Here is a 26,313-nt window from a genome sequence, read left to right on the forward strand (position 1 = left end):
GAAGGAGATCAGAATACACCACCCCCAAAACAAACCGCTTTGGCATAAGGATTATTTTGAGCTAAAAGACATCTGAGATTCAACAGATGCAGAAAAAATCCTTCCCGGAACTTCCCTTATCTGACTAAAAGCAGAAACTCCTGAGAAATAAAAACAGCTATAAATCCCCTCTCCCGGGGAAGTTTTATGGCCATGAAGACGAGGGAAATTTGGCACCAAGATGGACCTGCACAAACAACCTTTGCTGATGGTGTTACCGAACCAGGTTCACATTGCCTGACGCACAGCAAGCCAAAATGCTGAGTTGCCGAGGTTTCCAGCAAAGAGTTTTATTCACAAGGCAGCCAAGGGAGGAGATGGGAGAGCAAGTCTCAGATCCACCTCCCTGAAGGCAAGGGGCTCAGGGTATTTATGGGATAAAGAAGCACGGTGGTCTGAGGAGTCAGGAGCACATGGGGAGCGTGAGGAAAGGTGATTGGAAAAAGGGGTAATTGTCGTTCTGCGCAGGTGTAACTAAGCTGCAGGCCTCTGCACATTCGAAAACGGAGGTGCTTAGTGTGACCTGAGGGTGAAGTTTTCAGCCCTCTGACGTCAAAAGATCACCAAGCAGACACTTTCGCCTGCCCAGTTGGAGAGTCTGGGGTCCTCTCTAGTCTTAAATAGCTCAGCTCGGACTAGGTACGGCTGACTCCAAGTTCCTGGAAAATAACTGAGGCATTTCACTGTTTAGGCTGCATGCCTCTTGGAGGACATGCAAGTCTTTTGTAGGAACAGTTAAAACGACCTTGATTAATGAAGCCAGGTGAAATGGATTTGACTAATGACCACCCACGGTTTCAAAAGCCCCATCTTCTATTAACTTTCCCTGTATATTTATTTTTCCACAGTAAAGCCCCTAGAAACCTAAAGTCCCCTTTCCTTTGTGTTGTCACATCTCCACAGTGTATCGCTCTTTGTTAAAAATGGTATATAAGCTCTCAGACCTATCTGCTGCTTTGGGTTTTCACTTCTTTTCTAGGAAGACCCCTATGTCATGTAAAAATTAACATCAAATAAAATTCATATGCCTTTTCTTCTGTTAATCTGTCTTATATCAGTCTGATTTGCAGGGCCCCAGACAATAAAGCTAAGAGTGTGGAGGAAAAAGTTTTTTTCCTCCCTTACATAATTGAAAGCCACACCTCAAGATATCCTCTGTGGGGCATCCAATAGTGGTGACTAGGATAAGGATAAGTCAGTTTTGAGTTCAAAAGTCTGGGGATTGGAGTACAGGGAGGAGAGATTTTTCTGAGTGAGACAGGGAAATGGAAAACCAGAGATAAAGGGAGAGAGACTGGGAAAAACAGAGGCCCAGTCTGCTTCCCCATCCACTCCGCACACTATTGTGTGTTGGGCTTAACTCTAGGGGAACGTGGAAGATTCAGGTTCTGAGAGGTGTTAGTTAGGAAAAGATCTATCTTGGTTTTCCTCTTTTAGGCCTTTCAGTTTCTGAGATAACAGGAAGAAATATGTCGTTGTGAAGAGAGATCGAATTAGCAACTCCCACCTGATCCCGAATCCCTGATTAATCTCCCCAAGCTGTGGGTGTGTGTTCTCTCCCAAGGGCAGACCTAGAAGGAGGTCACAGTCACAGCTGGTATCTCTTAGGCAACCCCCTCCCCACTTGCTTTTCAAGAGGACCTTAGGACACATCGATCTTCCCATTTATTTAGAATTCAAATATAATCTGTCCTTCAAATCCAATCATGTATAAAACAAATGTTTCCCAATTGGCCTCTTCAGTGTGATCTCTTCATTAACATCATCAGCAGCAAGAAGAGTAGCAGCAATGCTGGCCTCTGCTACTGTCATTTAATGAATGTTGATTAAGTGTCAAGTACTGCCCTGGGCGTTTTAGAGACATTCATCTGACATAATTGTCTCAGTGATCCCTGGAATAGGCACTATTACCCTTATTGGTTGGATAAGATATCCAGGCCTGATGAAACTAAACAAGCATCAACACAGCTTCTCTGTTTTCTGAATTTATCTTAAAAATTGGATCTCTTACCACAATTCTAGAATTCAAAGCCCCTGGAGGGCTTATTCAGTTTTGAACTGTATTGATGAAACAAAAATTCATATTCTAAGGGAGGTCAAGGAAAATTTAAACATAAAAAAGTTTTCTCTGACCTTGGCTTCCCCTCTGCCCTCTACCCTGCACTGTGTATCTACTTTATGCATCAAACAGACCTCGCCACTGGCAGAAATACCTGCACAACCATAAAAAGCAACATTCTCCCAGCACCAACCAGACAACTCCTTAGGCAATAACCTTCCTCCTTAATCTTGTAAGGGGCCATGATGACCCATGACTCACTCACTACTCGCTTTGCACACATAGATCTGGATTGCGTAAACTCAATAATACGTCATTTAAGGTACAGCCCTCTGTCTCAAAACCTTATATAACTGTGCTTTGACCTCTGATGAGTGAAACAGTTCTGAGAGTGTTCTGAGAGGCTGTTCCCAGGTTATAATCCTCAATTTGACTCAAAAAAATTTTTCCATTTCTTTCTTAGATTGACTGATAAATTTTTCCATCACCAGCATTTAGTGTTGAATGGCTTCATGGCAGTGAGAGCAGTATTTTGTTCATAGATACTCAGCTGTCTGCTGATTGATTGATTGTTTTAGTTTTACGTGGACATAGGTTAACTAGCCTTATTATTTCTGTAGTTGATATGCCATCTATCTCAAGCAGAATTTCTTCTTGAGCTATTTTGTACTGTTAGAGGGCTTTGAAAGGGAGGGGCGGAAGGATCTTTAAAAATATTTTTAAAAGTTTATTTATTCCTGGCAGTTGTAGATTTTAAAAACCTTAGTCTGTTCTCCATTTTTATTTGTTTATTTATTTATTTGTTGGCTGCGTTGGGTCTTCGTTGCCGCTCGTGGGCTTTCTCTAGTTGCGGCGAGCGGGGGCTACTTTTCCTTGCGGTGCACGGACTTCTCATTGAGGTGGCTTCTCTTGTTGCGGAGCATGGGCTCTAGGCGCACGGGCTTCAGTAGGGGCACGTGGGCTCCGTAGTTGCGGCTCGTGGGCTCTAGAGCGCAGGTTCAGTAGCTGTGGCGCCCGGGCTTAGTTGCTCCGCAGCATGTCGGGATCTTGCTGGACCAGGGCTCGAACCCGTGTCCCCTGCATTGGCAGGCAGATTCTTAACCACTGCACTACCAGGGAAGTCCCTATTCTCCATTTTGATAGCAAAATCTTAAGATTATATTGTAATTTATAGATTTTTAATCCACCTTTACCAAAGCACACTGTTAAGAGATTATACACTTTGGAAGGAAGACCCGCTGCAGAGCAGATGCTTGGACTTTCCTGAATTTTACAGTAAGTGGTTTCAGTTTTTTAGATGGTGAATTAAGAGTTCCGGTTCTGGAGTTCAGATTGTTTGCATTTATCAAGATTTTGCAAAGGGAAAAGGAGCTAGAAACCTCATAACTTGGCCTTGATGATTTGGGGGTTTTGTTGCCATCACATGGGCTCCTCCATTACTCTTAAGCCTATTGAAGTGTCAGAAATTACTCCAGCCACCCAGTAGCTACTACTCTTGAATTTGACTGTCTGTCACTCAGGTGATGCCACCTGATCAAAAGTTCAGAGTCAAAATCCACAATCAGAATATTTATCATATTTTAGGAAAGCATTTCTTCTCTAACGTTAAAATAACTTAACATGTGAACTTTTTACTTTGACTAAAGGGATTTTTTAAAGTCATTTTCTATTTAAACGTAGAAGGTCATTATAAAAAGGCACAAAAACGTCAATACCTTACTTTGCTTAATATGATATGAAAATTCTGTTTTCAGCTAAATGAACAGCTAATTGCTACTTTAATAGAATCTGGCAGCTCGTGAGTAAATGACGATACATGTGAATGTGATCTAAAATGGTATCGTCTAAAATACAAAAGTAGCTATATTTGGCATCATCACAATTGCACTTTCTTAGCCTCTGTGTTCAAGTTTTTCAGGTACATCAGTTGACGGATGGTAGCAAGTGCTAATACAAGATTTAAACATCTACATAACTTGTTCTTAAACAGCAAACCTTTTCTTTTTTCTATTTTGTTCTTTAAAAAGTGCTTCTTTTATGATAGTTTCTACCTTTGAAATGTTATTACTGCTGCTCTATAGATTATTCTCTAAAAGAGGAGATACCACATTCTCAATTGGGCTTAAATCAATACCATGTTGAAATAAAAAATAGTGATGGATAATCAATACATCATGAGACTGAGAAAATGTGAAAGGAGTTTAGTGTTGTAATCAAATATAACTTACACTAAAATGCATCCTGTTCATAGTCATGACTGAGCTGCAAGTAACTTCCACCTCAGTGGAAATTACTATAACTGCCCATCTTTGATAGCACCAGCCCAGGTGTATGTGAAGGCTGCTGAATAAAAAGAAAAGGAACCTGGGGAGATGCTGAACTTGCTCTGGGACCATGATCAAGAGTCCCAGGTGCTATGGTTTGTATGCATTTTTATTAGAGGTGATGCTTCTTCCCCCAGCTATTGGTAGCTGGCCCAGGGCAGAACGTAGTACACCATAAGGCAGAGTGGTACCCGTCCCTCTATAATAAAGTTGTTTCCTTCCACTGAGAGGCAAAAGCATTGCACCTGGGGTATGGTAGGCTGCACAGTGGGAGTCAGAAGGGACTATTCTAAGTAGTTAGCCAATTACACCTAACTAGTTCCTCCGGTAGAGAACCAGTTCATCACTGATGGATTTTATACACAATGTACTGTGCTGGGTCCTGCTGAGGGCACAAAGATGAGAATGATCCCGTTCCTGTAGAACAAAGAATTCCTCTAAATCAGCTATCTAGGCCACCTCACTCCCATCACTGACTCCAGGGCTGTTCCTCAGTTAAAGTAGCAGAGTGCCTAGTGGCTTAAAGGGAATTTTATGAAACTCTAATCCCTCTGTTGGGGAAGGAAATTGATTTATGAACACTTTTCCTCCATTCTCCCTGGATCTTTATAGGTACAATGAGAGCAGCCCAAAGGGTAAGATTTAGGTAAATTTCTCTTTTTCACCATCAGCTCCTCCCTCCTTTTCCCATCACCTGCACACACACCACAGTTCAATATTTTACCAACTGAAAATCATTTGGGTTGGCAGCACTTTTGGAAATTGGGTAGCTCCATGTATCTCCTTAGGTAGCTTGTAAATATCATTTACACTCATCTTGCTGTGTCATTTAACCATTCAGTGTCTGACATAAATGCAAGAAATGCAAGTTGAATGCTACCTCAGTCATGAGATCGCTCAAGACGTGCAAGCTGCATGAATGAATGAAAACGTGGGTTCATATAATTGAATTGTTTTCCTTCCACCATCTCTCTGAGATTCAGGGAATGTGATTTGGAGTTTTCAATGGTGGGGAGTATAGAAAGAGCGGCAATTTGATACAATTGGCAGGAGAGCCAGAGGGCAGCCAGAGGCAGCATAACTTGCACTGGGCTCCAAGAGATGCAGAGGGCTTTGCTCTGGAAGGACAAAAGGAGTGGAGAAGAGGGAAGAAAGGGGCTGGGAAGAATTTGCCCAGAGGCAGCCTAGCCTCATCCAGGCCAAATGTACTTTCTGTGCATCCCCTCAAAGCCAGAGCATCGGGTTTTCCTTCAGAGTACTGGAGAGGTGAGATCAGAGCAGGAGGGAATGGAGGCTGCTTTATTGAAGAAGCATCACAGACGCAGAGGCAGGGGCCGCTTGTGCCAGAAGTGGTAGGTGTGTCATGAGCACTCTTGAACCCTCTTGCTTGATCACGTGCCCAACTCATCAGCAATTTCAGTCTTAAGGAGTGTTCAAACAAAATGCACTGTCTGCGGACTCTTACCAGCTTGGCTGACTTACAGAAGAAAGAAAAGGGGTTCTTCATTACTAAGCATGCAGACACCTTAAACCCAAGGGCTAATCTCCATAGTTGGCCATGGAAAAGATCTCAGGGGAGGAGATTTTTGTAGCTAGGTCTTGGTAGGAGAAAAGTTTGAAACGCCCTCATTTGTTAAACATGGAAAATGAAGTCTCGCCTGCATTTAGGAATGCAGCAAATTTTGTGACTTAAAAATCTTGAAAATGAAAAGCCACAGTGGATTGATTTCTAGAATGAGGATGAAAATAACGATGTCCTCAATTTACTTTGTTCCTTTACTGTTTTCTAACCGGGGAAGTCATTTAACCCCATGCATCTCAGTTTTTTCATAAAAGAATACTTATAATTCTATATACTAAGCCTACATGACTGATTAATAACACAGCCAAGATTAGAAATTTAGTTTCTCTCTTTCTAACTCCAGTCTCTTTCCCTGACCTAGAGTTCAAGGCCACAGGAAGGAGGGAGACAATAATAGCATAACTATTAAAAAGGGCAATAGAGAAAGGGGTATTATTGAATCATCATAGTATGTGTAAGGATGGAAGAAAATTACAGTCGCAAAGTCTGCTATTAAAATCAGAATTTCTAACATTTAATATTATACTAAATAATGAGTGTGAAATTATGTGAGGAACTTTGGCGAGGGCAGGTGATGGTCAATGGGTGGCTTTAATGGCAGGCCGTGGTTCACAGGCTCAAAACTAAGGCTTCAGAAGACTACTGAGGAATCAGAGACATGAAACCTAAAGTTTTTATTATATCTTAAAATAGAAGGAATTCCTTATGTCCATTTTAAGGATGGATGAATTAAGGTACGAATGCTAAAAGCACTCATTAGAACCAAAAAGTAAGTGGTTAAGAAAGATAAACCTCAGTTATCACTAGTTAATCTGCCTTCTATCTTCTGAGAGCCATAATTATGTTTGTGATAAAATTCTAAAGGTTAAAATAGCATACAGAATATGCAACTGCTTTTCGAATTGCTGGTTTAATGCAGTGGACTTTTCCCTGGGAAATGACTATGATTTTCTGCTAAAGGTCTTTATCTCTTTGTTAACCTGCATATTAGAGAATCTGTGAAGTTAACAATACTTCCCTATGAAAGTTATAGACATAAATGCAATATAAAAACATAAAGGTCCTTTATTCCTTCTCTCATTGATGAGTTCAGTGATCGGTATTGAGTACAGGGCTGACTACATAATTTGCGGGGCCCAGTGCAGAATGGAAACGTGGGAGCCAGGGTTGGAGCGGTCCAGCAGGGAGTCACCTGCACTGAGATGACATTTAAAGAGGTCGGTCGGTAGTGAGATCAGCCTGGAAGAGGGTGTGGCTGGAGACGAGAAGCCGACAGAGTCCCCAGCCATGCCAGCAACTGGAGTTTGAGCCTAGGGAAGAGGAGGAACTGGCGAAGGATGCCCGCGAGGAGAAGCTAGTGAAGTAGGAGAAAATCTGCAGCTTGAGGAATCTCTGAAGCCAAAGGAATAAGGTGCTTTAGACGATGGTGCTGTCCCAAGTACGGACTCCTACTAAGAAACTTGGTCAGGTGATCATGGACACGTGACCCTGGATTTGGGGACACTGAGACTCTCAGTGACCTTGACCAGAGTGGTTTCAGTGGAGTAAAGGGAATGAAGCCTGACTGGAGTGGATTGAAGAGTCAAAGAGAGCAGGGAAATGGGATGGAACCGAGGGGTTCCTCAAGGGAGCTGTTCTAAGATGGGAGGAACCAGAGCTGACAAAACTGTTACGGAGCGAAGAGTCTGTGGGCTTCGGTTGGAAGACTCTCCAGAAGTTTCCATGGGTATGAGGAGTGGGATGATGGGGACTCTTCTTCTGAGCTGGAAATTACAGGGGCACAGGTGACCCTGCCCCAAATACATCTCTCATTACTATGTTTTCAATATGTAAATCCACTCACAGGACTCCCTTCCTTAAACTCTTTAATGATTTTCTGTTATCCTCAATATAAATTCCAACCTCTTGAGTTCATCTCGTCATTTTCCTTGTCTGTCTCCATATACTTCAGGGACACTCCACCACTCCTGGGTTCTCTTTTGTTGCCAGTCTACTAATGATGTCTCCTCTACTCTTGGGCTGACGCTTATTCATCTTCCAGATCTCACTTTAAATGTCACTTTTTCTGGGAAGTCTTTTCTAACCCCTAGACTTGTTATAGTCTTTACATTTTATTTTATCTACTTGTTTACTTAGTTACTTTTTCACTAGACTCTAAGCCCAAGGGAGGCAAATATTCTGTTTGCCTTGTTTAAGGAGAATTTCCAATGCCTCCTACAGAGTGCTTTGCACATAAAAGGCGTCCCACCCCCAATTTTTCTTAAGTGTTCATGAGTCAATCTGAATGCATAAAAGGGGATGCAGTAGGGAAGGGGTCAGGCAGCCTTTTGTTTTGGGGGGTGTCTAGCCTGGTGGTCTAAGCAAAGGTTCTGGAGGCAGATTTCCTGCTTTTAAATTCTGGTTCTACCACTTATTAGTTCTGTGACCTTGGGTAACGTACTAAACCATTCTGCGCCCATCCTCTTTTAGATAAAATGGGGATAGTAATAGCACCTATCTTATAAAGTTGTGAGAATTAAATGAGTTTAAATGTGTGGAGTACTTTGAACCACATACAATCATTATTATTGTACTTATATTCCCTATTAAGATAATCATTCATAGTTTTTGTCTTAGAGAAAGTAATAGATACATTTAAAAAAACCACAAACAACCCTCAGAAAATCTCTTTGATTTGCATAGAGTTATCTGGATAAAGAACATCTCACTAGAAAAAAAATTGGCAAAGCTTATCTACAAGGGAAGATTAACAGTAAGAAATGATTGAGTGTGATTTCATCATTGATGAAATTACTATGGATTTTGAGTATAAAAACCATACTTACATATTGTGTTCAGAAAATTAGCTGAGAAGGATTTTAAGAATCAATCACCTTTCATATTTGTTCACCCAGATCACTCCACAGCCACCAGAGCAATGTCAGTTTCTCTCTTATCACATATTGAACTCACGGGACTGAGGGAAAATGGGGAAGAAAACACTCCAAGCAGCTATGGGGGAAGTAGACATCTGGTCAAAATTTATTGTTAGCTGAAAAAAGTCTAATCTTAGCACCTTTAATATAAAAATATACTGACTGTTCCCTGAGTTTTCTTCTAGGATTTAAGGGATCCCTGGTTTTTAATTTCATCTTCTTATCTCTCCAAAATCTTCAAATATTTCATAGTATCAGAATCTTTGAAGCCCTTTGTAGTCATGTATTGTTGTAATTTACATGCTTGTGAGTTGACTGGCCTTGGTTGATCTTGGCTGGGTCTGTTCATGTGTCTGTGGGTTGGCTGATGCTGGGCTTGGTTAGAGCATCTCACCTGGGGAAGCTCTATTTCACATGTCCTTTATCCTCTACTGGGAATATAGGTTAGCCCAGGCATTCCTTTCATGGTGATGGCAGAAGCTCAAGAGAGCTAGTAGAAACATGTGAGACCTTTGCATACTTTACTTATTGACAAGTCACATGGCTGAACTTGGGGTCAAGGGGTTTCCAAACACACATTTTTGCAGAACTGCAGTCTCATGGCAAAGGGCATAGCTATATGGAAGAATGAAGAACTAGGGCCATTAATGCAATCTACCACATTATATTTTGGAGGATGTAGAAGTGAAATATAGCTGAATTTAGTTATTATTAAACATCTTTTCTTTAAGAGACTTTCCACTTTCATTGTTATCTGTAAAGAATTGTCCTTTAAAGAAGGTAATTTCATTAAAAATTAACTGTGCTTGCTCTTGGTTGCCAAATAAATACTTCATTAGTCCAATAGTTCATTTAGTATTTGCTCCCCTCATAGCTTATCTGAAATCTGACCCAAAAGTTTGCAGAATAAGTGTGTACCATGTATCTTGTTTGACTATTTTAGGTCTGTAGATAACATTTGATTGAGAGCCCAACTTTGCACCAATATTAACATCTCAGACCTATAATATCCTGTGTTGCTCACTTCCTACTTCTTCCAGTGTCATAAAAGCTTTTCTTTCTAGTAAACAGAGGAAGAAAAATAAATAATTTAGAAGTCATACCTGTCACCTCAAGTGGAGATTAGGTTGCCCTTCACAGTTCAAGTAGTGAATTGCATGAAATAACTGATTTGTTATGAGCAGTTTATTGCTTTTCACTATCTCAAGGATTTAATTAATTCAGCAACCAAATAAAATACAGGCAGGCATTGGGTTTCTACTTGAAAACTAGCAGCCCGACACAAAGATGAATAGTTTCCTTATACTTTACAGGAAAAAAATTAAAACTAAGTACTGATACATCTTTGTAAAGAATTTCTTAAATCAAAATTTCAAAGCAGTTTGCAAGTATCTGGTACTACACTCAGGAAAGATCATTTAATGTGTGACATACCAGTTTTATCTGGGTACAGCTTCAGAGAGTACAATCTATGGCTTTTATGAGTGTCTTTGGTGATGGAATTTCAAGTTTAAGGTGAGTATACACGAATGGATGTGCCAGGTGAGTGTAGGACAGGGGTGAGGCATCATCAGACAGTTCAAGAGAAATGGTGAAGTGGGTGGTGGTATTTGCCCTGGGGCCCCTTATATGAACCGTTTTTTCTGCCATTTCCCATTTCCAACACCATCAATTCCTTCTTCTGTTTAAGCATCTGGTACCCTCACAATTGCTCCCACAAACCTCTCTTAAAACCAGTGTTATGCTGATAATGTTTAACAGGCAGCTATCTTTACTTTTTTAAATTTATTTGTTTTATTTATTTATTTTTGGCTGCATTGGGCCTTCATTGCTGTGTGCGGGCTTTCTCTAGTTGCAGCAAGCGGGGGCTACTCTTCATTGCGGTGCGCGGGCTTCTAATGTGTTGACTTCTCTTGTTGCGGAGCACAGGCTCTAGGTGCGTGGGCTTCAGTAGTTGTGGCTCGCGGGCTCTAGAGCGCAGGCTCAGTAGTTGTGGCACACGGGTTTAGTTGCTCCGCAGCATGTGGGATCTTCCCAGACCAGGGCTCGAACCCGTGTCCCCTGCATTGGCAGGTGGATTCTTAACCACTGCGCTGCCAGGGAAGCCCCAGCCAGCTCTCTTTAAAAAAAAAGCCCTGGTTTGTAGCATTGGCCATTTTCTGTGGTGTAAATATTCCCATAGTGGTTTATTTGAAGCCACCAACATGCCAACAGAGCACATTGAAAGCAGAGTTGGAAACAGAGTCACACCATTGACTGTGAGTCAGCTTCAACACACCACTGTTGAAACCCAGGCCCTGAAAGTGAAGGATATACTGGCTACGTAAAGAGTTAGATGTTGAGATGTGAAAAGAGACCCCAGACTCGTGTTATGTGGTATTTGGGGGCTGGGGTACAGGGTGGGTTGTAATCTAAGATCTCCAGTAACCAAAAGTCCAGGCACACATTTACCATTTCCCCTCTCACCTTTGGTCTAATTGCCAAGATATAGACACAATTGCAGTTTCTATTCATGAAGATCTGGGAATTAAAAGTAATTTTACTCTGTATCATTAGAACTGCCACATTCTGACCCTCTCCCCTGAAGAGATTCAATGACATGTGAATGATGGCTTTCCATTTATCATGCCCTCATTGAAATCAAGTCTAGGGTGGAGCAGTCATCATCACACACCATCACACCATCGCTCTGCCAAGCAATGAGAGCCATAAGCTTCAGAAAAGCATTGCGAGTCTGGAGAATGGTGACAGACCTGGTAGAGCGCATGTGCTTAGGTGAAGGTGACAGGTGGATGGCTGTCCCAATTCATATTTGGGCAGCGCAAAATGGCTTTTTAAAATTATTTATTTATTTATTTATTTATTTTTGTGGTACGCGGGCCTCTCACTGTTGTGGCCTCTCCCGTTGCGGAGCACAGTCTCCGGACGCGGAGGCTCAGCGGCCGTGGCTCACGGGCCCAGCCACTCCGCGGCATGTGGGATCATCCTGGACCGGGGCACGAACCCGTGTTCCCTGCATCGGCAGGTGGACTCTCAACCACTGCGTCACCTGGGAAGCCTGGCTTTTTAAAAAAAAAATAAAAGCAAAACAAAGCTGAAAATAGTATATGAATCTGTAGCAATGGCAAATTGGGTAATGAAATTTATGTAAATTTCTAGTTTCCATGGGTTGGAGAAAATGCCTCTTTTCATTTTGCTCCTTTTCTCTGTGTCCAGGTCTTTGTGTTTTCTGACAACCTACTGCCTATGAAGTGGGCTACTAACCTGCTCCTATAACAAGTTGAGGGCAAGGGTTAGTGTGGTATGGACTGGGTTTTTTTGGGGGGGTTTTTTGATACTGATTTATCCTTAAGACACCAGAAGTTTGATGCATGACTATTTCTGTCTTATAAAAATGATGACAGAATAACTGATTCACTTTGCTATACAGCAGAAACTAACACAACTTTGTAAAACACCTATACTCCAATAAAAACTAATAAAAAAAATGATGACAACATAATTCACCAAGCTCTTCCTGTGCTAGGCATTGTGCTACATTCTTTGAAAACAATATCTTATTTCATTAATCTTATTAGGAGGTGACAAGGGGAGAAGAAATTTACATCCTTCAAAAGGGTATCTAATATATTTGGGGACAGAATTTTTCTTTTGGTAAAAGTAATTGGTGATATTGAGTGGGACATACAGAGTCCTGAGATGCAATGAAGACAATCTCCATCAATCCTTTACTTTCAAAGACTCATGTACTGCATTTATTTTCCCGTTGTTTCCTTCATGCTTGTTATCTCATTTTCCACTGATGACGAGAAGAGGTGTGCTCTGAACGGTCTCCTATAGCAAGCCCCTGAGATGTAACTGAACTACAGGGTCAGGATTAGTTGTCTAAAAGGTTTATGGGATAGGGGCCTGACAAGTTTGTTCTGATTCAAAAGGAACCAACAAAACAAGACTGGGGGCTCACTCATACATTCGGTGGTGTATTAGGCATGGTGTTGAATCTGCAGTAAAGGGACATGCATTCCTGACATCCCAGAGAAACGGAATGAAAGTTCCTTAGAAATACTGTCACACCTGGTGATATTGTGCTGTTGAAAAGTAGAAGTTAGGGCACCAACCTGGGAAACCCAGTCTCCAAGTATAAATTCTTTTAGAGAAGATGGTACCAGAATCTAAGACTGCAGATGGTTTTGGAAAACAGCGTGTTCTCAGATTGAGGATTTCCAGAGTAGACTGATATTTTGTCATTTAGCTATTACTGTGTAACAAGCTACTCCCAAACTCCACAGATTAGAACAATGAACATTTCTTTACGCTTGAGTATGGTCAGCTTGGCCTTAGCTTGGCTGGACTCTATCATGTGTCTGTGAAGAACTAGGAGGTCAGTTGGGAGCTGGCTGGTCTAGGATGTCTTCACTGACATGCCTGCTGGTCAGCTATAGCTGAGGGTGGGGTGCGGTGGGGAGCATGAAGTCACTGGTCTCATTCTCCAGCAGGGTGAGCTGGGCTTGTTTTCATGGAAGGGCAGGTTTCCAAGAAACAGTGGAAGCAGATGGACCTCTTGAGGTCTGGGTACAATGTTACTTCTGCTTGTTTTTCTTTTTTTTTGGCCAAAGCAAATCACAAGACAGCTCAGATTCAAGCAGTGGAGAAACAGACCCAACCTCTTGATGGGAGGAGTTGTGGAATCACCGTGTAAAAGTATGATCCAGAGAGGCCATTCACTGGGCCATCAATGCAGTCAGCCTTTCATGGAAGTACAATTCATAATTCCCCAGGAGTACAAGACCAGCTCCAAGTTAGAATCATGGTTGAAATTCATCTTTGCTCTTCTGCCATTTCCCACGTCTGATCCCTCTCTTTGTCCTTCAACAAGGTGACTAGTTTATACATTGTTCAGGAAAGCCTAGCTCTCTAAGATCTGTTAAAATCATCACTAGGTAAAGTTTTGCTTTTTTCTGGTATATTTATATTTGAATGGAGTGTTTCTAAAATCCATAGTGATGGAATTTTCAGACAGTCTATTTGGTGGTGAGATAAATTCAGAAGGTAGCAAATACACCCTACAATTTTCAAATCACCTTAATTACTTGTAAGAGTAACCTTGTTAGGAGTCAAATTGAATTTAATTAGTTAATTTATACATTAATCCATTCCATTTTTCATTCTGTTACTTACTCCTCTGAGATGCTGGAGCTCTTACCAGGTGCCATCGTGTATTAGTTACGTCTCTTTGGTTTCTTGTGTAGATAAAAGAAACACAAACCAATAACTTGAGTTTAGAAGAGCACATTTCATCAGAACGTCCCCCAGAAGCCAAAGGCCCAAATATGGTCAGATCTCAAGAAGAACTGAAACAGGGACCAGGGACTCTGACATGAGACTTGCATTCTTTATCTCTCACCAGGATTTCTCTCTTCAGATCAGCCTCATCTGTCTCACTGCAGAGCTGCTGTGTGTGAAGCTGAGTCCGAGAGCTGGAAATACAGCAGTTAACCAAGCAGAGCTCGTCTCTGCTCTCTTGGGGGCTACACACTCATGAGGCAGGTCAGAGGAACAAAACCAAGAAACAGTACATAAATAATATAATGTCAGGTAGAAATAAGGGCTACAAAGAAAAATAAGAAGGGATCTAGAGTCACAAGAAAAATTCTAGATAGGTTACTGGGGAATGTGTCCATGAGGTGATGACTTTGGGGCAGAAACTTGACTGAGATAGAAGCGTAAGAACATTTATTTCTTGTTATCCCCCTAACTTCCAGGGAAGGAGCGTTGTTGGCCCAGCTTAGATATGTGCCCAGCACTGAGAGGAGCCTGGGGGTGAGGTGGGGGAGCTGAGTCTTGTGGTGCCAACATAGCTGCCCAGCATCTAAAACCATACAGATTGGTCTAGTTTCCAGAGAAAGAAGATACATGTTTCTTAGAGCTGCTGTAACAAATTGCCACAAACCTGGTGGCTTAACTCACAGCTCTGGAGACCAGAAGTCCAAAATCAAAGTGTTGGCAGGGTCACACTCCCTCTGAAGGCTCTAGGGGAGAATCCTTTCTTTCCTCCTCCAGCTTCTGCTGGCTCCTGGTGTTCCTTGGCTTGTGGCCTCATCACTCCAAAATCTGCCTCTGTCTTCACAGGCCCTCTTCCCTGTGTGCCTCTCTGTTCGTCATTTTCTGTCTCTTATACGGACACGTCATTGAATTTAGGGCCCATCCTACCCTAGTAATATCTCAAGGCTTACACCCAATTTCCAAGTAAGTTCGCATTCTGAGGTTCAGAGGTACCTGAATTTTGGGGGGGCACCATTCAACCCAATAGAGGAGGGGAGAATGGTGGTTGGCCCTGGGGCTTGGAGAATGTCTGAGGATGTGTCCACTACCTGTACACTATGCTGGGTAATGAGGATACAGTTGCTGGTCCTAAGGAGCTCACTGTCTAGAAGTGAAGACAAGTTAATCTATGCTGGCAGAGAAGTGAGAGAACTGATAGAAGACTAGACAATGCTACGGGACCCTGGATGGAAGTGTAATGCAACTCTGCCTGGGGGTGTCAGTGAAGGCCACCCAAGGCTGGGGTGTTGAATTGTCTTTTGTGAAGAGCAGAGGTGCATCCAGTGGATGCTGGGATTAGGACATGAAACAATCTTTAAGGAAAGAAAGAGGGCCCGGTACTACTAAGTTACTATCCCTCTTTCCTTTTTTTTTTTTTAAATTTTAATTTATATTTATTTATTTTTTAACATCTTTATTGCAGTATAATTGCTTTACAATGTTGCATTAGTTTCTGCTGTATAACAAAGTGAATCAGCTATACATATACATATATCCCCATATCTCCTCCCTCTTGCGTCTCCCTCCCACCCTCCCTATCCCAACCCTCTAGGTGGTCACAAAGCACCGAGCTGATTTCCCTGTGCTATGTGGCTGCTTCCCACTAGCTATCTGTTTTACATTTCGTAGTGTATATACGTCCATGCCACTCTCTCACTTTGGCCCAGCTTACCCTTCCCCCTCCCCGTGTCCTCACGTCCATTCGGTATGTCCGCGTCTTTTTTCCTGTCCTGCCCCTAGGTTCTTCAGAACCTTTTTTTTCTTTAGATTCCATATATATGTGTTAGCATACGGTATTTGTTTTTCTCTTTCTGACATACTTCACTCTGTATGACAGACTCTAAGTCCTTCCACCTCACTACAAATAACTCAATTTTGTTTCTTTTCATGGCTGAGTAATATTCCATTGTATATATGTGCCACATCTTCTTTATCCATTCATCTGTCGATGGACACTTAGGTTGCTTCCATGTCCTGGCTATTGTAAATAGAACTGCAATGAATATTGTGGTACAAGACTCTTTTCAAATTATGGTTTTCCCAGGGTATATGCCCCATAGTGGGATTGCTGGGTCATATGGTAGTTCTATTTTTAGTTTTTTAAGGAACCTCCATACTGTTCTGCATAGTGGCTGTATCAACTTACATTCCCACCAACAGTGTAAGAGGGTTCCCTTTTCTCCACACCCTCTCCAGCATTTATTGTTTGTAGATTTTTTGATGATGGCCATTCTGACCTGTGTGAGGCGATACCTCATTGTAGTTTTGATTTGCATTTCTTTAATGATTAGTGATGTTGAGCATCCTTTCATGTGTTTGTTGGCAATCTGTATATCTTCTTTGGAGAAATGTCTGCTTAGGTCTTCTGCCCATTTTTGGATTGCATTGTTTGTTTTTTTGATATTGAGCTGCATGAGCTGCTTGTAAATTTTGGAGGTTAATCCTTTGTCAGTTCCTTCATTTGCAAATATTTTCTCCCATTCTCAGGGTTGTCTTTTCATCTTGTTTATGGATTTCTTTGCTATGCAAAAGCTTTTAAGTTTCATTAGGTCCCATTTGTTTATTTTTGTTTTTATTTCCATTTTTCTAGGAGGTGGGTCGAAAAGGATCTTGCTTTTATTTATGTCATAGAGTGTTCTGCCTATGTTTTCCTCTAAGAGTTTGATACTGTCTGGCCTTACATTTGGGTCTTTAATCCATTTTGAGTTTATTTTTGTGTGTGGTGTTAGGGCATGTTCTAATTTCATTCTTTTACATGTAGCTGTCCAGTTTTCCCAGCACCACTTATTGAAGAGGCTGTCTTATCTCCATTGTATATTCTTGCCTCCTTTTTCAAAAATCAGGTGACCATAGGTGCGTGGGTTTATCTCTGGGCTTTCTATCCTGTTCCATTGATCTATATTTCTGTTTTTGTGCCAGTACCATACTGTCTTGATTACTGTAGCTTTGTAGTATAGTCTGAAATCAGGGAGCCTGATTCCTCCAGCTCCGTTTTTCTTTCTCAAGATTGCTTTGGCTATTTGGGGTCTTTTGTGTTTCCATACAAATTGTGAAATATTTTGTTCTAGTTCTGTGAAGAATGCCATTGGTAGTTTGATAGGGGTTGCATTGAATCTGTAGATTGCTTTGGGTAGTATAGTCATTTTCACAATGTTGATTCTTCCAATCCAAGAACATGGTATATCTCTCCATCTGTTTGTATCATCTTTAATTTCTTTCATCAGTGTCTTATAGTTTTCTGCATACAGGTCTTTTGTCTCCCTAGGTAAGTTTATTCCTAGGTATTTTATTCTTTTTGTTGTAATGGTAAATGGGAGTGTTTCCTTAATTTCTCTTTCAGATTTTTCATCATTAGTGTATAGGAATGCAAGAGATTTCTGTGCATCAATTTTGTATCCTGCTACTTTACCAAATTCATTGATTAGCTCTAGTAGTTTTCTGGTAGCATCTTTAGGATTCTCTATGTATAACATCATGTCATCTGCAAACAGTGACAGTTTTACTTCTTCTTTTCCATTTTGGATTCCTTTTATTTCTTTTTCTTCTCTGATTGCTGTGGGTAAAACTTCCAAAACTATGTTGAATAATAGTGGTGAGAGTTGACAACCTTGTCTTGTTCTGGATCTTAGTGGAAATGGTTTCAGTTTTTCAGCATTGAGAACGATGTTGGCTGTGGGTTTGTCATCTATGGCCTTTATTATGTTGTGGTAAGTTCCCTCTATGCCTACTTTCTGGAGGGTTTTTATCATAAATCAGTGTTGAATTTTGTCAAAAGCTTTTTCTTCGTCTATTGAGATGATCATATGGTTTTTCTCCTTCAATTTGTTAATATGGTTTATCACATTGTTTGATTTGCGTATACTGAAGAACCCTTGCACTCCTGGGATAAACCCCACTTGATCATGGTGTATGATCCTTTTAATGTGCTGTTGGATTCTGTTTGCTAGTATTTTGTTGAGGATTTTTGCATCTATGTTCATCAGCGATATTGGCCCGTAGTTTTCCTTTTTTGTGACATCTTTGTCTGGTTTTGGTATCAGGGTGATGATGGCCTCATAGAATGAGTTTGGGAGTGTTCCTCCCTCTGCTATATGTTGGAAGAGTTTGAGAAAGATAGGTGTTAGCTCTTCTCTGAATGTTTGATAGAATTCGCCCGTGAAGCCATCATAGTCCTGGGCTTTTGTTTGTTGGAAGATTTTTACTATCCCTCTTTTCAGAGGGGGAGAAAAGCCTAGAAACTTGAGTACATATTTTAGAATCAGCATAGATTTGAAGCCCTGAATATGGTCAGGTGGATTTCTGGCAGAGGCATGCGACTCTCTTTGGAGACTCATGGCTGTTTTCATGATGTTCCCACTCAGCCTGGTGCCCCTTCCTCTGTCCCCATCAGCCCACTTCATTTAGTGCAGCTGCCGTTACACAGCAAGGGCTTTCACTGAAGACAAGATATCTTACTAATAAGAAATGTATTAATATTCTTAAGTGTCGTGCTGAGAGGCTTTTAACACTGTGGCTGCAGTCATGTCTTAGATATACTGGAATCATATCTCCTAACATAGGGAGAGGAAAGGCTTTTGCTTTCTGCTAGATGTTTCATACAAAGGGTAATTAGGTTCAAGAAATGCCAAGCCAGATGCTTTCTGTAATTTTGGAGAGCTCAGTCCCTTTGCCCACACATGCAAAGGGGTGAGATTTTAAGAGACATTGGAGACCCGCTCTGCATCTGAAGCCCTGAGCTGCTTGCTTACTATACTTCCTGTTCCTTGGTTCCATTTGCGAGTAGAAGGAATAACCTACATAATATTAATATGAGTGTCTGTAGACACAAGACTTCTATTTAGCCATTGCTAGGCATCCAGACTTCTAGCCTCTTCTTGGAATAGGTTTTCCTTCATTCTTTCCTTGGCTTTGTCAACCATGGTATTTTTGTGATGTTATTTGAGATATACAATGAGTCAGTGGGACTCCACTACAAAATCAGAATATCAAAGAGGGAATTTGTTCCAAGAAAGTCTGTGAAATTGGCTGTCTGATCTGAGAGAAAAGAGGAACAATTAGAATAAGTACATTTAAGAGAATTCACGTAATTACAAAGTACTTTTAATATGGAATTTAAACACAAATTTTCTTGGTATGCTAGATGTAAACAAGGCCAATGAAGAGATAGTGTTGATTACGAGATAACTCGTTCCTTTCTTTTGTCTTTATTGTATTTAGTGTTGTTCTATTCATATTCAAAGGCAAGCTAACACATTATATCTTCGTTGTTCCAAATAAAATAGGTCTTTATACTAAACACTGAGGGTTTGGAGAGAGAGATTGCTGGGACTGGAAGTTTTCCAGGGACAAAGCTCTGGATCAGTCCTCAGTGTCTGCCAGCGTGCCTCAGGGAGGGGCCAGTCATGCAGAAGCCAGAAATTAGCACAGGTAGGGAGAAACCATCCTGTGGGTTTTCAAAGGATTAGGAATGCTTTAGCATCCCTGGTCTGAAATTAACATTTTAGTGATAACACCTCATGAGGGGTATCTCTTTAAGCAGTTACTAGTGATTTATCCTGTCATGTGATGAAAGGATCATGGAACAGTTTGCAGAATCATGCAAAGTGGAGTACCTGATGTTGCTGAGGGTCTGAGGAAACTTTGGAAAACACACGGAAGGACCCTTTTGCAGCCGGGGTAATATTTAGAGTGAGGACTTTGGGATGGCAGACCAGAGCTTACATCCTGGCTCTGTGACTTTCTGACTTGTGTCCTTCTGTAAGTCATTTATCCTCTCTAACTCTGTCTCCCCTGATCTCAAGGGGAGATACACCACCACCTTGTTTCAGCCTCACTGTGATCACTGAATGCAGTCTCAGAGCCCTGGCATGGAGTGGGCGCTAAATAAATGGATATTCTCCTCTGTTTCCCAATTTCCCCTAGAGCCAGATTTTTTCACTCCACGTTCTTGCCACTAAGCCAGTTTTGCACCTTGCCGCCATCTAATGGTTTTCAGTGTGAGAGAGACATCCCGTCCCCTCCATTACTTCTGTGCCACCCGACCAGCCACCCTTGTTCTGAGTCTGGCTCTCTCCTGGGTTCGGGTCCTACACCTCCAAGGGCATGCTGGCGTTTCCACTTGGATGCTCTGCCATCTCATCAAATTCCTCATCTGTTTAATCTCTGATTGAATTTACCACTTCATCCTCAGAGCTGATTTTCCTTTCTAGTTTTTGTGTCATTCTTCCGGCCATCCTAATGGGAACTAGGAATGATCTTTGATGTCTCCTTGGAGTCTTTTATAGTAGGCTCCAAATGCCACTGATTCCCCGCCCTGCCCCCTTACCCTCAATGCTCTTTGTACCTGCTATTTCTTTTTTCTTCTTTTCATCATTTACTCATTGGATATATTGATGGAGCACCTTTTATGTGCCATTGCAACAAGTCTAATTAAATGCTTATCATCTCATTTTTACACTCTTGTAATAACCTCGTAACTGATTTCAGAAGTTGGACTCTGGAGCCAGATTCCCTGGATTCAGATCCTGACTCTGCAAATTTCTATCTATAGGACTTTGAGGAAGTTTCTTAACCTCTCTTAGCCACAGATTTCTCATTTATAAGGTGGCAATCATGACAGTGCCTATCTCATAGAGTTGATAGGAGGAGTAAGTGAGTTAGTATATGTGAAGCACTTAGAGTGGTACCTGGCTCATAATAAATATGACATAAATGATGAATATTAACCGGGTTCCCTCTCTCTCTGCTTCCCCTCTCTGTAGTTCTTCCTTCGTCTGATATTTTTTTGAATTTGCTTTTAATAAAGCTTTCATCAGGTCAGTTTTCAGTTTAGGGAGTCCTCAATCCCTACAGAATAAAATCATTTCCTTTGCTTGACTTTCAAGAGCCTGTATATTTTTGGCCCCAGCCTCACCTCCTGCTACTCACAAGCTCTCTCCTCCGCCATTGTGAACTTGTGTTCACCGTGGGAGAAGCTCTTCCTGTTTGCATGGTCCTTTCTAGCATTAACTGGTTTCTCATGTGTCAGGATACTGGCTAGCATCTCCTTTACCATCCTCTTCTTGCTCTCCATGCCTTATCTAGAATGCCTCTTCCCTCCCATCCCCATTTTTTTTTTAGCATCTTTATTGGAGTATAATTGCTTTACAGTGTTGTGTTAGTTTCTGTTGTAGAGAAACGTGAATCAGCTATATGTATACCTATATCCCCATATCTCCTCCCTCTTGCATCTCCTTCCCACCCTCCCTACCCCACCCCTCTAGATGGTCACAAAACACCGAGCTGATCTCCCTGTGCTATGCAGCTGCTTCCCACTAGCTGTTTTATATTTGGTAGTGTATATATGTCCATGCCACTCTCTCACTTCATCCCAGCTTACCCTTCTCTCTCCCCGTGTCCTCAAGTCCATTCCCTATGTCTGCATCTTTATTCCTGTCCTGCCCCTAGGTTCTTCAGAACCATTTTTTTTTTAAGATTCCATATATATGTGTTAGCATATAGTATTTGTTTTTCTCTCTCTGACTTACTTCACTCTCTATGACAGACTCGAGGTCCATCCACCTCACTGCAAATAACTCAATTTCGTTTCTTTTCATGGCTGAGTAATATACCATTGTATATATGTGCCACATCTTCTTTATCCGTTCATCTGTCGATAGACAGTTACCACCCCAAATCTGTATATCTTTTCAGTCTCACTTTTTCTGGAGATTCTTCTCAGGACACTCAGGTCCTCAATGGTACACGGGAATTCTTAAGAGCATTCATTAGTCCTCTCTCCTTACTGCAGTATAGTGTACCCATTTCTATGCTTTGCCGTCTTCCTTACCAGATTTTGGTTCCACATCATTTAGGGTAAGAATTGACAAGCTTTTTCTGGAAAGGGCCAGATAGAAATGTTTTTAGGCTTGTGGGCCATACTGTCTCTGACACTCCTGTCAAGTACTCAGCTTTGCCTTTGGGACACGAAAACAGCCATAGATGATAGACAAACAAGTGAGTGGCTGCCTTCCAATACAACTTTACTTACAAACACACGTGGCAGGCTGAATTTGACCTCTGGCTGTAGTTGCCAACCCCTGATCTAGGGAAGTGTCTGTCATATACTGAGATGTTAAGTAAAATGCTATTGATGGAGTGATTTTGAATGTGAGAAGATTTTGGTTGGGTTTTAATGGCTCTATGACCATCTCCACATGTGGGCAGGGGAGATTCACCCACTATTTGGGGACCTACAATAGCTGCACTTGGAAAAACCACAGAATTCTTGCTGTGTAACCATCGCTGCTCTTCACAGAAATCCTATCTAAACCCCTGATAGTGGAGAAAGATGGGAAGTGGGGGAAGGATGGCTGCCAGGAGGAAAGTCTGATCACCATGGAAACAGCTTTCTGCATTCCTGCATTGTTCTGTGAACACCAGGTGCTTCACAAACAGCCAAGAAGCATCTGAACTTATTTTGAAGAGATAACGGCTTTCGACAATATGCAGAAAAATGCATTTGCCTTGGTCACTGGCCCATGTGTGCCCGAATGATTTTTCTGAGTACCTGACCACCATTGTTTGCTGAACAGACTTGGAAAACTTTTTTTTAAAAAACTGATTAAACACAGAAAACAACAGTGATGGAAGTTTTAGATATTCTTTCTTTCCTTTTAGACTGTAGACTGATGTTAGACAAGTGTGGCTAATCAGATTTACCATTTCTTTATATTTTATTACTTCAACAAATGGGACAGGAAAACTCTCCTAATATCCAAAGCTCAAGATTTCATGAAACTATTTAAAAGATTTATTATTTTTTTCTCCTTAGAGTTTTTTGCTCAATTTTAAATAGTGACCATTTCAATTGTCACTTTCAATGGAAATTTACTCTTTTAAAAATCCACCTCCCCCCTTTTTGCCATGTAATTAACTGCAGATCAGGCTCTTTGAGGTATGGCATGGAATAATTACTTTCTATAATTAATTTAAGTCTCAAAGTCTAAGCTCTTTATTTCCCTGTGAGGAGAGATACCTGAGGAGTAAAGAAATCAGAGGCGAAAGCAGGTACTGGGAAATAGTGCCCAGATTAATAAAAGTCCTATCAGAGTACAAGGATGGTGAATTTTGGCTTGAGATAATGGAATTAAGTTCCAGTTGAAGACACTGGTGAGTTGAGTAGGGCTGAATGCTCAGAGAAATGCTGCCAAAATGTGTGGCCTCTGTGTGACAGCCTAGCCCCCAGGAACTGTGAATGTGACCTTATTTGGAAATAGAGTCACTGCAGTTATAATCAAGTAAATATGGGGTCATACTGGATTAGGGTGAGCCCTGATCCAAAGACAAAGATGTCCCTATAATAAGATGGAAATATGGACACAGACACCTAGAGAGGAGAAGGCCACGTGAAGATGGAGACAGAGGTTGGAGTGATGCATCTGCAAACCTTGGATTGCCAAGGAATGCCGAGGATTCTGGTAACCATCAAAATCTGGCAGTGGCAAGGAGAAATCCTCCTCTAGACCCTAGAGGGAGCATGGCCCTGCTGACAACTTGATTTTGGACTTCTGGTCTTTAGAACTGTGAAACATTAAATTTCTGTTGTTCTAAGCCACCCAATTTGTGGTACTTTGTTATAGCATCCCTAGGAAACTAATACAACTTGTATTATTATTTAAATAACATATTTTATTAAAAAAATGATTCTTTTTTAACATATACACATTCATTTAAAGCGTCAGCTTTACAGCACTCCTGTGTGTGGAGAAGCAATACCTTTTTCACATATAAAGTTACTACAGAACAAATATGAAATTATGGCCCTAAAACTTGTTTGTCAATGAACTAACCAAGGGCTTGCTTCAGCTGTCCTCTGGATAACAACTCTGGTTTAACAGCTGGGTGCCCTTTGCCCTGATTTACCCCTCCCTTTTCCAGACTTTGAGGCAAAGAAGTTCCAGCTGAAATCTTTAACTTTCTGTGTGATTGGTGCATCAGAACACTTTCGGTTGAAACTATCAGGAACCCCAATTTGAACTGTCTTAGACAATAAGGAAATTTATTTTCTCAAGTAACAGGAAGTCCAGAGACAGTATAGGCCTCAGGTACAGTATGATCATGGCTCTGGATCAACTTCTCTGCTCTTTTCTCCACTCTGCCTTTCCCCATGTGTTTATAAGTGGGCTTCTCTCAAGGTTACAAGATATAGTTCCTAAGTGAAGGAATATGGTGGACTGAAGGACAGGTATGTGGGTGGGTAGGAGGGAGAAAGAACCTCTCCCACACCTTGGGTTATGCAGACTTGCCCTTCAGTTTACTGGGTCTACTTAGAACTGGTCTACTTAGAACCAATAACAACTCTTGCCGGGGGAATGCTATGCTCTGGGCTCATGAACCATCCATTGGCAAGCTTGATATGGGTTGGCTAAGACTGGTTCAAACATGCTTTGGCTGGACTAAAAATCTGGACTAAATGAGACCTCTCTTAGGAAATGTCATGGAGGGATTAGGTGCCGAGCAGGCAAATGACAATGACCTTCACACTCCTCAGGCTGCATAACACCTAACAACACCCTTCTTCACATGACTGCACCCCCATCCCTCCCCATACCAGTAGAGGATGGTAAAGGAGATGCTAGCCACATTTAGGGGTCTACTGCCTCCAGAACCCCACTGCCTATCACCAATTTCTGTACCAGTCTTAGTAGCAGTCAACAGAAATGGACTCTGTTTATTTTAAGCGGAATAGCAATTTATTGAAAGGATACTGGGTACCTCACAAAACTGTTGAGAAGACTGGAGCACTAGGTTTGGAAAACAGTCATGATCAAGGAGGCTGCACATCAGAGCCACAGCAAATTCTTATCACAGCCTCACGCTGGCAAGGACCAGCCACTGCTACTGGACTTTGGTCACCACAGCTTGTAGCGGCACCACTGCTGCACCTGGAAAGTAGATGCTGATGCTTCTTCCATGCTCCTCAGCTAGATTTCCTGTTCCTGTTTCATTACATCACTATCTCCAGATGCATCTGGTTGGCTAAGTGTATTGGGCTTCGCTTCCAGGAATGCTGTGAAAGCAGCTTTCTAGTGTTTTCAGCTTCTGCAGAAAGAGACAGGATCTGCCTTACCTGGGACTTCTAAGGTGCAGAATTCTCTATACAGAGAAAGGAGATGAGGATGCTGGGTCATTAAAGAGACATGACTTCATTTCAGCTGAGTATACACCTGTTAGTTGCATTTACTCTGAATTCACAATTAAGTTTTAATTTACAGCATTTTTCAAGTTCAGTGGGTGTCTCAGTAATATCAAATACCATTTATAAAATGACCATAAAATGTTTCAAGTGCTATTTGTAGCTAATCTCTAATTTTCACAGCTCTCAAAGTAGATATTACGATCCTAATATTAATGATGATGATCATGCTAACTACAAAACTTATAGTAATTAGGATTCATGCATGTTACAGGACAGGCCCCAACCTAAGTGCTTCATCTGTAGAGCCTCATTCAATCTCCCCCTTTTATTATTCCAGTTTTATTCATGAGGAAACTGAGGCCTGAGGGCTTGTGTAACTAGTTCACGGTCAGCCAGGTAGAGAGAGTTGGAGACAAAGACTGGAATCAGTCTAGGTGACTCCATTGCTGGCACTTGCCCCTGTAGCACACTCCAAGACTAGGAAAAATAAGGGTTGCAGCAAAGTTGAGTTTTGGTCTTGGATTTGGCCCAAATTTGTAATTCAACTTTGCTTTGGCTTTGACCTTTGGAAGGCCAAGTAGCTAAATGCTCCTTTCACTGTCATTTGTAGCATCCTTGAACTCTTGATCAGCAAATCGTCATCACATAGGTTTCACTGTATCTAAGCAATATATCAACATCGGTAGTGTGAACAAATCTTGTCATTTGGGTTCATTGTCAGTATCTGAATATTCACATTCACACAAAGTAAGCGTTACTAGTGTAACCTGAAGTGAAAATTTCCTCACCAGCCATATGTTTAAATTATATCAGTTGATTGAAATATTTATTATTACAAGACTAAAATGCTTTAAGTTAACGGTGATTGCTGGAGTAGTTAGCTTTATGTACCA

General features: G+C 41.4%; 1 long non-coding RNA gene across 3 annotated transcripts in view; it reads left to right on the forward strand.

Moving 5' to 3' along the window:
• Nucleotides 1–2,487: 2,487 nt before the first annotated feature.
• The window catches only part of LOC137204541 (uncharacterized), a 229,572-nt gene continuing 205,746 nt past the window's right edge, over nt 2,488–26,313 (forward strand). For all 3 annotated transcript variants that reach the window (XR_010933694.1, XR_010933695.1, XR_010933696.1), the window contains exons 1-2: nt 2,488–2,512; nt 3,273–3,373. This is a non-coding gene — a long non-coding RNA (uncharacterized lncRNA). The remainder of the gene's footprint in view (nt 2,513–3,272; nt 3,374–26,313) is intronic.

Source organism: Pseudorca crassidens, chromosome 13 (assembly GCF_039906515.1).
Source record: "Pseudorca crassidens isolate mPseCra1 chromosome 13, mPseCra1.hap1, whole genome shotgun sequence".
Lineage (NCBI taxonomy): Eukaryota > Metazoa > Chordata > Mammalia > Artiodactyla > Delphinidae > Pseudorca > Pseudorca crassidens.